The following is a 13,184-nucleotide window of genomic DNA, read 5'->3' as shown; positions in this document are numbered from 1 at the left end:
GTAGTAAAAAAAAAATAATTATAAAACTGAAACAGGAGATACCAGTTCACAAAAAGCTAGCCAAGTGTTATCTCACAACATAGCCATTTAGCCCCAAGACAAGCACAAATCCTTCCTAAGCATGTCCATTACTGTGTGGCAGGTAAGTACTAAAATCACCTCATGGTGGATAACCCCTTTAACCCCTTAAGGACAATGGATGTACTCCTACGCCCCCATTTCCGAGTCCTTAAGGACCGAGGACGTAGGAGTACGTCCTGTCCATTCCCGGCCCCCTGCCGCTAGCCAGAAGGGAGCCGGTGCCTGCTGAAATCGTTTAGCAGGCATCGCGGCATATCGCCCAGGGGGGTCATTATGCCCCCCCATGTCGGCGATGGCCGCAGATCGCTGGACAATTCAGTCCAGCGATCTGCGGCGATTACGGGTCAATCGGGTTTCCAGTGACCCAGTGACCCGGAATTACTGGCTGATCGGGGCCGTCTCTGACCAGGGGTCGTCTCTGACCAGGGGTGAGGTGGCACTGGTGCCACCTCACGATCGCCCTGATTCGTCGGCCAGTTTACCGGCCGACCAATTAGGGCGCCCGCTGCGTGTGTCACTCCCGCAACCGCTCCGCCCCTCTTCCGGAGGACGTGAGCGGGTGCGGTAAGAAGACCCCGGGAGCTGGGGACCTCGATCCCCGGCGTCAATGTTGGGATCGGGGCCCCAGGAGCAGAGGCGGCGGCGAGGGACTGACCTGCAGCGGAGCAGCAGCAGGAGGTGAGTGACAGCCTCCTGCTGTTCCTTAGCAACAGCTCCCAGCATGCAAAAAGGGCATGCTGGGAGCTGTAGTTATGCAACAGCAGGAGGCAGACCACCACAACTCCCAGCATTCCCTTATGGGCATGCTGGGACTTGTAGTTTTGCAACAGCTGGAGGCACATTTTTTCTATGGAAAAGTGTACCTTCAGCTGTTGTATAACTACAACTCCCAGCTTGCACAATCAGCTAAAGTGCATGCTGGGAGTTGTAGTGGTGCATCTGCTGGCTGTATAACTACAACTCCCAGCATGCCCGTTGGCTGTCGGTGACTGCTGCGAGTTGTAGTTTTGCAACAGCTGAAGGCACACTGAGTTAAGTAGCAAACCAGTGTGTCTCCAGCTGTTGCATAACTACAATCCCCAGCATCTTCAGCCAAAGAAGTATACCTCCAGCTGTTGCATAACTACAAGACCCAGCATGCCCTTCCGCTGTCCGTACATGCTGGGGGTTGTAGCTTTTGCAACAGCTGAAGGCACACTGGTTGCAAAACACTGAGTTTGTTACCAAACTCAGTGTTTCACAACCAGTGTGCCTCCAGCTGTTGCAAAACTACAACTCCCAGCATGCACTGATAGACCGTACATGCTGGGAGTTGTAGTTTTGCAACAGCTGGATGTTCCCCCCCCCCCCCCAATTTGAATGTACAGGGTACACTCACATGGGCAGAGGTTTACAGTAAGTATCCGGCTGCAAGTTTGAGCTGCGGCAAATTTTCTGCCGCAGCTCAAACTGCCAGCGAGAAACTACTGTGAACCCCCGCCCGTGCTACTGTACCCTAAAAACACTACACTACACTAACACACAATAAAATAAAAAGTAAAAAACACTACATATACACATACCCCTCTACAGCCCCCCTCCCCAATAAAAATGTAAAACGTCTGGTACGCCACTGTTTCCAAAATGGAGCCTCCAGCTGTTGCAAAACTACAACTCCCAGCATGCACTGATAGACCGTACATGCTGGGGGTTGTAGTTTTGCAACAGCTGGAGGTAATTCCCCCCCCCCCTCAATGTGAACGTGCAGGGTACACTCACATGGGCGGAGGTTTACAGTAAGTATTCGGCTGCAAGTTTGAGCTGCGGCAAATTTTCTGCCGCAGCTCAAACTGCCAGCGAGAAACTGCTGTGAACCCCCGCCCGTGTGACTGTACCCTAAAAACACTACACTAACACAAAATAAAATAAAAAGTAAAAAACACTACATATACACATACCCCTACACAGCCCCCCTCCCTTCCCCAATAAAAATGAAAAATGTCTGGTACGCCACTGTTTCCAAAACGGAGCCTCCAGCTGTTGCAAAACAGCTACTCCCAGTATTGCCAGATAGCCACTGACTGTCTAGGCATGCTGGAAGTTTTACAACAGCTGGAGGCACCCTGTTTGGAAATCACTGGCGTAGAATACCCCTATGTCCACCCCTATGCAAGTCCCTAATTTAGGCCTCAAATGCGCATGGCGCTCTCTCACTTTGGAGCCCTGTCGTATTTCAAGGCAACAGTTTAGGGTCACATATGGGGTATCGCCGTACTCGGGAGAAATTGTGTTACAAATTTTGAGGGGTATTTTCTGCTATTACCCTTTTTAAAAATTTTTGGGAAAACAAGCATTTTAGGTAAAAAAAAAAAAATATTTTTACATATGCAAAAGTCGTGAAACACCTGTGGGGTGTAAAGGTTCACATTACCCCTTGTTATGTTCCCCAAGGGGTCTAGTTTCCAAAATGATATGCCATGTGTTTATTTTTTTTTGCTGTTTTGGCACCATAGGGGCTTCCTAAATGCGGTATGCCCCCAGAGCAAAATTTGCTTTCAAAAAGCCAAATGTGACTCCTTCTCTTCTGAGACCTGTAGTGCGCCAGCAGAGCACTTTTCACCCCCATATGGGGTGTTTTCTGAATCGGGAGAAATTGGGCTGTAAATTTTGTGGGGTATTTTCTGCTATTACCCTTTTTAAAAATGTTAACATTTTGTGAAACCAAGCATTTTAGGTAAAAAAAAATATTTTTTTTTACATATGCAAAAGTCGTGAAACACCTGTAGGGTATTAAGGTTCACATTACCCCTTGTTACGTTCCCCGAGGGGTCTACTTTCCAAAATGGTAAGCCATGTGGTTATTTTTTTGCTGTTCTGGCACCATAGGGGCTTCCTAAAAGCGGTATGCCCCCAGAGCAAAATTTGCTTTCAAAAAGCCAAATGTGACTCCTTCTCTTCTGAGACCTGTAGTGCACCAGCAGAGCTCTTTTCACCCCTATATGGGGTGTTTTCTGAATCGGGAGAAATTGGGCTTCAAATTTTGGGGGGTATTTTCTGCTATTATCCTTTTTAAAAATGTAAAATTTTTGGGAAACCAAGCATTTTAGGTAAAAAACATTTTTTATTTTTTTTACATATGCAAAAGTCGTGAATCACCTGTGGGGTATTAAGGTTCACTTTACCTCTTGTTACGTTCCCAGAGGGGTCTAGTTTCCAAAATGGTATGCCATGTGTTTTTTTTTTTTTTTGCTGTTCTGACACCATAGGGGCTTCCTAATTGCGGCATGCCCCCAGAGCAAAATTTGCTTTCAAAAAGCCAGATGTGACTCCTTCTCTTCTGAGACCTGTAGTGCGCCAGCAGAGCAATTTTCACCCCCATACGGGGTGTTTTCTGAATCAGGAGAAATTGGGCTTCAAATTTTGGGGGGTATTTTCTGCTATTACCCTTTTTAAAAATGTAAAATTTTTGGGAAACCAAGCATTTTAGGTAAAAAAAATATATATATATTTTTTAAATATGCAAAAGTCGCGAATCACCTGTGGGGTATTAAGGTTCACTTTACCCCTTGTTACGTTCCCCGAGGGGTCTAGTTTCCAAAATGGTATGCCATGTGTTTTTTTTGTGCTGTCCTGGCACCATAGGGGCTTCCTAAAGGTGACATGCCCCCCAAAAACCATTTGTTGCTCCTTCCCTTCTGAGCCCTCTACTGCGCCCGCCGAACACTTTACATAGACATATGAGGTATGTCCTTACTCGAGAGAAATTGGGTTTCAAATACAAGTAAAAATTTTCTCCTTTTTACCCCTTGCAAAAATTCAAAAATTGGGTCTACAAGAACATGCGAGTGTATAAAATGAAGATTTTGAATTTTCTCCTTCACTTTGCTGCTATTCCTTTGAAATATCTAAAGGGTTAATACACTTACTGAATGTCATTTTGAATACTTTGGGGGTGTAGTTTTTATAATAGGGTCTTTTATGGGGTATTTCTAATATGAAGACCCTTCAAATCCACTTCAAACCTGAACTGGTCCATGAAAAATAGTGAGTTTGAAAATTTTGTGAAAAATGTCAAAATTGCTGCTGAACTTTGAAGCCCTCTGGTGTCTTCCAAAAGTAAAAACTCATAAATTTTATGATGCAAACATAAAGTAGACATATTGTATATGTGAACCGAATTTTTTTTTATTTTGAATATCCATTTTCCTTACAAGCAGAGAGCTTCAAAGTTAGAAAAGTTAGAATAACATAAAGTAGAATATGTCACGAAAAAACAATCTCGGAATCAGAATGATAACTAAAAGCATTCCAGAGTTATTAACCCCTTCCCGCAGAATGGCATATATAAACGCCGGGTTGTGCAGTGCGTTCGCGCATCCCGGCGTCCATAAATGACATTCAGTTAACCCGGCGATGTGCAGCATCGCACGGGTTAACTGGCAGAAGTCCCGCTGTTTCCAGCAGGGGACAACTTCTGCTTTACCCCCAGGACCATCCATTGATGGTCCTGGTCAGCGATCACTGTGATTGGTCCCTGTGGACCAATCACAGTGATCTGGGGTGAAAGTTCAGATCCCCCGCACTGCCCGCCCCTGGAAGTCGGGCAGAACGGGGGACGATGGCTGCGGGGGCTCGCGGGGACCTGCGGCATAGGGGGGGAACATCAGGGGACCGGCGGCCTTATCTGGCGGGACCGAGGAGTAGTGGCAGGACCGGCCACGTGGACGAGCAGCGACGGGACCGGCAGGTAAGTATATGGTCCTCAGAAGTAGCAGTGAAGATCTTCACTGCTGCTTCTAGGAGTCTGAAAACTACAACTCCCAGCATGCCTAGACAGCCTTTGGCTGTCTGGGCATGCTGGGAGTTGTAGTTTTGCAACATCTGGAGGGCCCCAGTTTGGAGACCATTGTATAATGGTCTCCAATCTGGGCTCTTCCAGCTGTTGCAAAACTACAACTCCCAGCATGCACTGACTGTCCAGGCATGCTGGGAGTTTTAGTTCAGCAACATCTGGCCCTTCAGATGTTGCCGAACTACAACTCCCAGCATGCCCTTCAGCTGTCTGGGCATGCTGGGAGTTGTAGTTTTGCAACAACTGGAGACACACTGGTTGGGAAACATAGGCAGTTTCTAACTCAGTGTTTCCTAACCTGTGTGCCTCCAGCTGTTGCAAAACTATAACTCCCAGCATGCACTAACAGACCATGCACGCTGGGAGTTGTGGTTTTGCAACAGCTGGTGCACCCCCCCCTGTGAATGTACAGGGTACATTCACATGGGCGAGGCTTTTACAGTGGGTTTCTCGCATCTTGAGATGCAGCAAATTTTGCGCCGGGAAACTCGCTGTAACCCCCCGCCCATGTGACTGTACCCTAAAAACACTACACTACACTAACACAAAATAAAATAAAAAGTTAAAAACACTACATATACACATACCCCTACACAGCCCCCCTCCCCCATAAGAACGTCCGGTACGCCACTGTTTCCAAAGCAGAGCCTCCAGCTGCTGAAAAACAACAACTCCCAGTATTGCCGGACAGCCGTTGACTGTCCACGCATGCTGGGAGTTTTGCAACAGCTGGAGGCACCCTGTTTGGGAATCACTGACGTAGAATACCCCTATGTCCACCCCTATGCAAATCCCTAATTTAGGCCTCAAATGCGCACGGCGCTCTCACTTTGGAGCCCAGTCGTATTTCAAGGCAACAGTTTAGGGCGACATATGGGGTATCGCCGTGCTCGGGAGAAATTGCGTTACAAGGTTTGGGGGGCTTTCTCTTCTTTAACCCTTCATGAAAAGGAAATGTTGGGGTCTACACCAGAATGTTAGTGTAAAAAAATTAAATTTTTTACACTAACATGCTGATGTTGCCCTATACTTTACATTTTCACAAGAGGTAAAAGGGAAAAAAGCCCCCCAAAATTTGTAACGCAATTTCTCCCGACTACAGAGATACCCCATATGTGAGCGCAAAGTGCTCTGGGGGCGCACAACAAGGCCCAGAAGGGAGAGCGCACCATGTACATTTGAGGTGATTTGCACAGGGGTGGCTGATTGTTACAGCGGTTTTGACAAACGCAAAAAAAACAAAACCCCACATGTGACCCCATTTTGGAAACGACACCCCTCACGAAATGTAATGAGGGGTGCAGTGAGAATTTACCCCCCACAGGTGTCTGACGGATCTTTGGAACAGTGGCCCGTGAAAATGAAAACTTGTACAGCCCACTGTTCCAAAGATCTGTCAGACACCAGTGGGGGGCAAATGCTCACTGTACCCCTTGTTACGTTCCTCAAGGGGTCTCGTTTCCAAAATGGTATGCCATGTGTTTTTTTTTGCTGTTCTGGCACCAGAGGGGCTTCCTAAATGCGATATGCCCCCCGAGCAAAATTTGCTCTCAAAAAGCCAAATATGACTCCTTCTCTTCTGAGCATTGTAGTTCGCCCATAATGCACTTCAGGTCAACTTATGGGGTACCTCCATACTCAGAAGAGAAGGGGTTACAAATATTGGGGGGTATTTCCTGCTATTAACCCTTGCAAAAATGTGAAATTTGGGGGGAAACACATATTTTAGTGGAAATCTTTTTTTTTTTTTTTTTTTTTTTTACATATGCAAAAGTCGTGAAACACCTGTGGGGTAATAAGGCTCACTTTATTCCTTATTACATTCCTCAAGGGGTCTAGTTTCCAAAATGGTATGCCATGTGTTTTTTTTTTGCTGTTCTGGCACCATAGGGGCTTCCTAAATGCAACATGCCCCCCGAGCAAAATTTGCTCTCAAAAAGCCAAATATGACTCCTTCTCTTCTGAGCATTGTAGTTCGCCCATAGTGCACTTCAGGTCAACTTATGGGATACCTCCATACTCAGAAGAGAAGGGGTTACAAATATTGGGGGGTATTTCCTGCTATTAACCCTTGGAAAAATGTGAAATTTGGGGGGAAACACACATTTTAGTGAAAAAATATATATTTTTTTTTACATATGCAAAAGTCGTGAAACACATGTGGGGTATTAAGGCTCACTTTATTCCTTGTTATGTTCCTCAAGGGGTCTAGTTTCCAAAATGGTATGCCATGTGAGGGTTTTTTGCTGTTCTGGCACCATAGGGGCTTCCTAAATGCAACATGCCCCCCAAAAACCATTTCAGAAAAACGTACTCTCCAAAATTCCCTTATCGCTCTTTCCCTTCTGAGCCCTCTACTGCGCCCGCCGAACAATTTACATAGACATATGAGGTATGTGCTTACTCGAGAGAAATCGGGCTACAAATATAAGTATACATTTTCTCCTTTTACCCCTTGTAAAAATTCAAAAATTGGGTCTACAAGAACATGCGAGTGTAAAAAATGAAGATTGTGAATTTTCTCCTTCACTTCACTTTGCTATTCCTGTGAAACACCTAAAGGGTTAAAATGATGACTGAATGTCATTTTGAATACTTTGGGTGCTGCTGAATTTTGAAGCCCTCTGGTGTCTTCCAAAAGTAAAAACTCGTCACTTTTATGATGCAGACATAAAGTAGACATATTGTATATGTGAATAAATTTTTTTTTTATTTGTAATATACATTTTCCTTACAAGCAGAGAGCTTCAAAGTTAGAAAAATGCAAAATTTTCACATTTTTCATCAAATTTTAGGATTTTTCACAAGGAAAGGATGCAAGTTAACACAAAAATTTACCACCATGTTAAAGTAGAATATGTCACGAAAAAACTATCTCGGAATCAGAATGATAACTAAAAGCATTCCAGAGTTATTAATGTTTAAAGTGACAGTGGTCAGATGTGCAAAAAACGCTCTGGTCCTTAAGGCCAAAATGGGCTTGGTCCTGAAGGGGTTAATGTTTAAAGTGACAGTGGTCAGAATTGCAAAAAACGCTCTGGTCCTTAAGGTGTAAAATGGGCTGGTCCTTAAGGGGTTAAAGGGGTACTCTGGTGGAAAACTTTTTTTTTTTATCAACTGGTGCCAGAAAGTTAAACAGATTTGCAAATTACTTCTATTAAAAAATCTTAATCCTTCCAGTACTTATTAGCTGATGAATACCACTGAGGAAATTATTTTCTTTTTGGAACACAGTGCTCTCTGCTGACATCTCTGTCCATTTTAGGAACTGTTCAGAGCCGCATATGTTTGCTATGGGGATTTTCTCCTACTCTGGACAGTTCTTAAATTGGACAGAGATGTGAGCAGAGAGCACTGTGGTGATGATGTCAGCAGAGAGCTCTGTGTTCCAAAAAGAAAATAATTTCCTCTGCAGTATTCAGCAGCTAATAAGTTCTGGAAGGATTAAGATTTTTTAATAGAAGTAATTTACAAATCTGTTTAACTTTCTGGCACCAGTTGATAAAAAAAAAAAAAAAGTTTTCTACCGGAGTACCCCTTTAAGGACCCAGCCCATTTTCACCTTAAGTACCCGAGCATTTTTTGCACATCTGACCACTGTGTCTTTAAGCATTAAGAACTCTGGGATGATTTTACTTTTTATTCTGATTCCGAGATTTTTTTTTTCATGACATATTCTACTTTTGGAAGACATTAGAGGGCTTCAAAGTTCAGCAGCAATTTTCCAATTTTTCACAAAATTTTCTAAATCGGAATTTTTCAGGGACCAGTTCAGTTTTGAAGTGGATTTGAAGGACCTTCATATTAGAAATACCCCATGAATGACCCCCATTATAAAAACTGCACCCCCCAAAGTATTCAAAATGACATTCAGTAACCCTTTAGGTGTTTCACAGGAATAGCAGCAAAGTGAAGGAGAAAATTTTTTTGCACTCGCATGTTCTTGTAGACCCAGATTTTTATTTTTACAAGGGTTAAAAGGAAAAAAAATCACCTTAAAATTTGTAACCCAATTTCTCTCAAGTAAAGAAATGCCTAATATGTGGATGTTAAGTGCTCTGTGGGTGCACTAGAGGGCTCAGAAGGAAAGGAGCGACAATGGGATTTTGGAGAGTGAGTTTTTCTGAAATGGTTTTTGGGGGGCATGTCACATTTAGGAAGCCCCTATGGTGCCAGAACAGCAAAAATAAAAACCCACATGGAATACTTTTCGGAAACTAAACCCCTCAAGGAAAGTAACAAGGGGTACAGTGAGCCTTTACACCCCACAGGTGTTTGCCAAATTTCCTCTAAAGTTGGACGTGAAAATTAAAAATTAGATTTTTTTCACTAAAAATGCTGGTGTTCCCCCAAATTTTTCATTTTCTCAAGGGGTAATAGGCAAAAAAGCCTCCCAAAATTTGTAACACCATTTCTTCTGAGTAAGGAAATACCCCATATGTGGATGTAAAGTGCTCTGCGGGTGAACTACATTGCTCAGAAGAGAGGGAGCGCCATTGAGCTTTTAGAGAGAGAATTTGGTTGGAATAGAAGTCGGGGGCCATGTGCATTTACAAAGCCACCCGTGGTGCCAGAACAGTGGACCTCCCCCCCCACATGTGACCCCATTTGGAAACTGCACCCCTGACAGAATTTAATAAGGGATGCAGTGAGCATTTACACCCCACTGGTGTTTGACAAATCTTCGGAATAGTGGACTGTGCAAATGAAAAATAATATTTTACATTTTCAAGAACCACTGTTCCAAAAATCTGTCAGACACCAGTGGGGTGTAAATGCTCACTGCCCCCTTATTAAATTCTGTGAGGGGTGTAGTTTTTAAAATAGGGTCACATGTGTGTGTGTGTGTGTGGGGGGGGGCACTGTTCTGGCACCATGGGGGCTTTGTAAAAACATATGGCCTTCAATTTCTGACACATTCTTTCTCCAAAAGCCCAATGGCGCTCCTTCTCTTCTGAGCATTGTAGTGCGCCCGCAGAGCACTTAACATCCACATATGGGGTATTTCCATACTCAGAAGAAAAGAAGAAACAAATTTTTGGGTCTTTTTCTCCTATTTTCCCTTGTGAAAATGAAAAATGTAGGGTAACACCAACATTTTAGTGAGAAGAATTTTTTATTTCATTTTCACATCCAAATTTAACAAAAATTATACCCCTTGTTACGGTCCGTGAGAGTTGTAGTTTCCAAAATGGGGTCACATGTGGGTATTTATTGTTTTGTGTTTATGTCAGAACCGCTGTAAAATCAGCCACCCCTGTGCAAATCACCAATTTAGGCTTCAAATGTACATGGTGCGCTCTCACTTCTGAGCCATGTTGTGCGCCCGGAGAGCTCTTTGCGTCCATATATGGGGTATTTCTGCACTGAGAAGAAATTGTGTTACAAATTTTGGGGGTCTTTTTTTTCCTTTTACAGCTTGTGAAAATTAAAAGTATGGGGCAACACCAGAATGTTAGTGTAAAAAAATAAATAAAAATGTGTAGACCCCAACTTTACCTTTTCATAAGGGGTAAAAAGAGAAAAAGTACCCAAAAGCACTAAACTATTGCGTCGAAATACGACAGGGCTCCAAAGCGAGAGAGCACCATGCGCATTTGAAACCTAAATTGGGGATTTGCATCCGCCACCAAAATACTCTACGGCAGTTTTTCCCAAACAGGGTGTCTCCAGCTGTTGCAAAACTCCCAGCATCCCTCGACAATTAGTGGCTGTCCAGCAATACTGGGAGCTGTTGATTTTCAACAGCTGGAGGCTCCGTTTTGGAAGCAGTGCCGTAAGAGACTTTTTTTTTTTATTGGGGGGGGGGGGGGGGTAACTGTGTAGGGGTATGTGTATATGTAGTGTTTTACTTATTTTGTGTAGGTGTAGTGTAGTGTAGTGTTTCTAGAGTACATTCACATGAACGGGGGTTTACAGTGAGTTTCCCTCTGGGATTTTGAGCTGCGGTGGAAAATTTGCTGCATCTCAAACTTGCAGCCGGAAACTCACTGTAAACCCCCGCCCGTGTGAATGTACCCTGAACCTCCAGCTGTTGCAAAAGTACAACTTTCCGCATGTCCTTTGGCTGTTCGTGCATGCTGGGAGTTGCAGTTATGCAACAGCTGGAGGCACACTGGCTGCAAAACACAGTTTGTTACTTAACTCAGTGTGTCTCAACCAGTGTGCCTCAACCAGTGTGCCTACAACTACAATTCCCAGCATGTACGGTCTGTCAGTGCAGGCTGGGAGTTGTAGTTTGCAACAGCTGGAGGCACACTGGTTGCAAAACACTGAGTTAGGTAACAAACTGTGTGCTTCGCAACCAGTGTGCCATCAGCTGTTATAAAACTACAACTCTCAGCATGCACTGACAGCCGAAGGGCATGCTGGAAGCTGTAGTTATGCAACAGCTGGAGGCACACTACTACATCGCCCAGCATGCCCTTTGGCTATTTGTGCATGCTGGTTGTTGCAGTTATGCAACAACTGGGGCACACTTTTTCATAGAAAAAAGTGCCTCCAGCTGTTGCATAATTACAAGCCCTAGCATGCACAAACAGCCAATGGGCATGCTGGGAGTTGTAGTTTTGCCACCAGCTGCTGCAAAACTACAACCCCCAGCATGCCCTTTGGCTGTGCAAGCTGGGAGTTGTTGCTTAGCAACAGCAAGAACAACTCACCTCGTGCTCTATCCTGCCGCCGCCACTGAGGACTCTGTATCCTGCCGACACCACTAAGGACGATTTCAGCAGGCATCCTGGTCTGGTCCCCACCCTTCACGTCGATGCCAGGGACCCTCGCCTGCCCCGATGGACAGGTAAGGGACCTCCGACTTACCCAATCGCCGCCTGATCATCTCCCAGCAGGCTTGGTTATTGATCGGTTGTCCAGACTGATCAATCAAGCGATTGTGAGGTGGAACCCATGCCACCTCACTCCTGCTGATTGACCTGGAATCGCCGCTAATCGCCAGTCTGAATTGACTGATGATTTGCAGTGATCGACGACATGTAGGGGTCTCAGGAGCCCCCTAGGGGTTTGCACAGGTGTCTGCTGAACGATTTCACCAGGCATCCCCGTCCAGTCCTCGGTACAGGTACACCCTGGGTCCTTAACCCCTTAAGGACCAAGCCCATTTTCCCCTTAACCCCTTAAGGACTCAGCCCATTTTGGCCTTAAGGACTCAGACAATTTAATTTTTACGTTTTCATTTTTTCCTCCTCGCCTTCTAAAAATCATAACTCTTTTATATTTTCATCCACAGACTAGTATGAGGGCTTATTTTTTGCGTGACCAGTTGTCCTTTGTAATGACATCACTCATTATATCATAAAATGTATGGCGCAACCAAAAAACACTATTTTTGTGGGGAAATTAAAACGAAAAACGCAATTTTGCTAATTTTGGAAGGTTTTGTTTTCACGCCGTACAATTTATGGTAAAAATGACATGTGTTCTTTATTCTAAGGGTCAATACGATTAAAATGATACCCATTATTATATACTTTTATATTATTGTTGCGCTTAAAAAAAATCACAAACTTTTTAACCAAATTAGTACGTTTATAATCCCTTTATTTTGATGACCTCTAACTTTTTTATTTTTCCGTATAAGTGGCGGTATGGGGGCTCATTTTTTGCGCCATGATCTGTACTTTTTTTTGCTACCACATTTGCATATAAAAAACTTTTAATACACTTTTTATAATTTTTTTTTTAATAAAATGTATTAAAAAAGTAGGACTTTTGGACTTTTTAAATTTTTTTTCGTTCACGCCGTTCACCGTACCGGATCATTAACATTTTATTTTAATAGTTCAGACATTTACGCACGCGGCGATACCAAATATGTCTATAAAAAATGTTTTTTACGCTTTTTGGGGGTAAAATAGGAAAAAACGGACGTTTTACTTTTTTATTGGGGGAGGGGATTTTTCACTTTTTTTTTACTTTTACTTTTACATTTTTTTACATTTTTTTTTACACTTGAATAGTCCCCATAGGGGACTATTCATAGCAATACCATGATTGCTAATACTGATCTATTCTATGTATAGGACATAGAACAGATCAGTATTATCGGTCATCTCCTGCTCTGGTCTGCTCGATCACAGACCAGAGCAGGAGACGCCGGGAGCCGCACGGAGGAAGGAGAGGGGACCTCCGTGCGGCGTTATGAATGATCGGATCCCCGCAGCAGCGCTGCGGGCGATCCGATCGTTCATTTAAATCGCGAACTCCCGCAGATGCCGGGATCTGTATTGATCCCGGCACCTGAGGGGTTAATGGC

General features: G+C 44.0%; 1 protein-coding gene across 3 annotated transcripts in view; it reads right to left on the bottom strand.

Annotated features, from left to right (window-relative positions):
* The window catches only part of CARMIL3 (capping protein regulator and myosin 1 linker 3), a 105,220-nt gene that overhangs the window by 19,209 nt on the left and 72,827 nt on the right, over positions 1-13,184 (bottom strand). The window lies entirely within an intron of this gene.

The sequence above is a fragment of the Hyla sarda genome, chromosome 1 (genome assembly GCF_029499605.1).
Source record: "Hyla sarda isolate aHylSar1 chromosome 1, aHylSar1.hap1, whole genome shotgun sequence".
Classification (NCBI taxonomy): Eukaryota; Metazoa; Chordata; class Amphibia; order Anura; family Hylidae; genus Hyla; species Hyla sarda.
The sequence above is the reverse complement of the archived record's forward strand: the minus strand, read 5'-3'. Positions and strand labels throughout refer to the sequence as shown.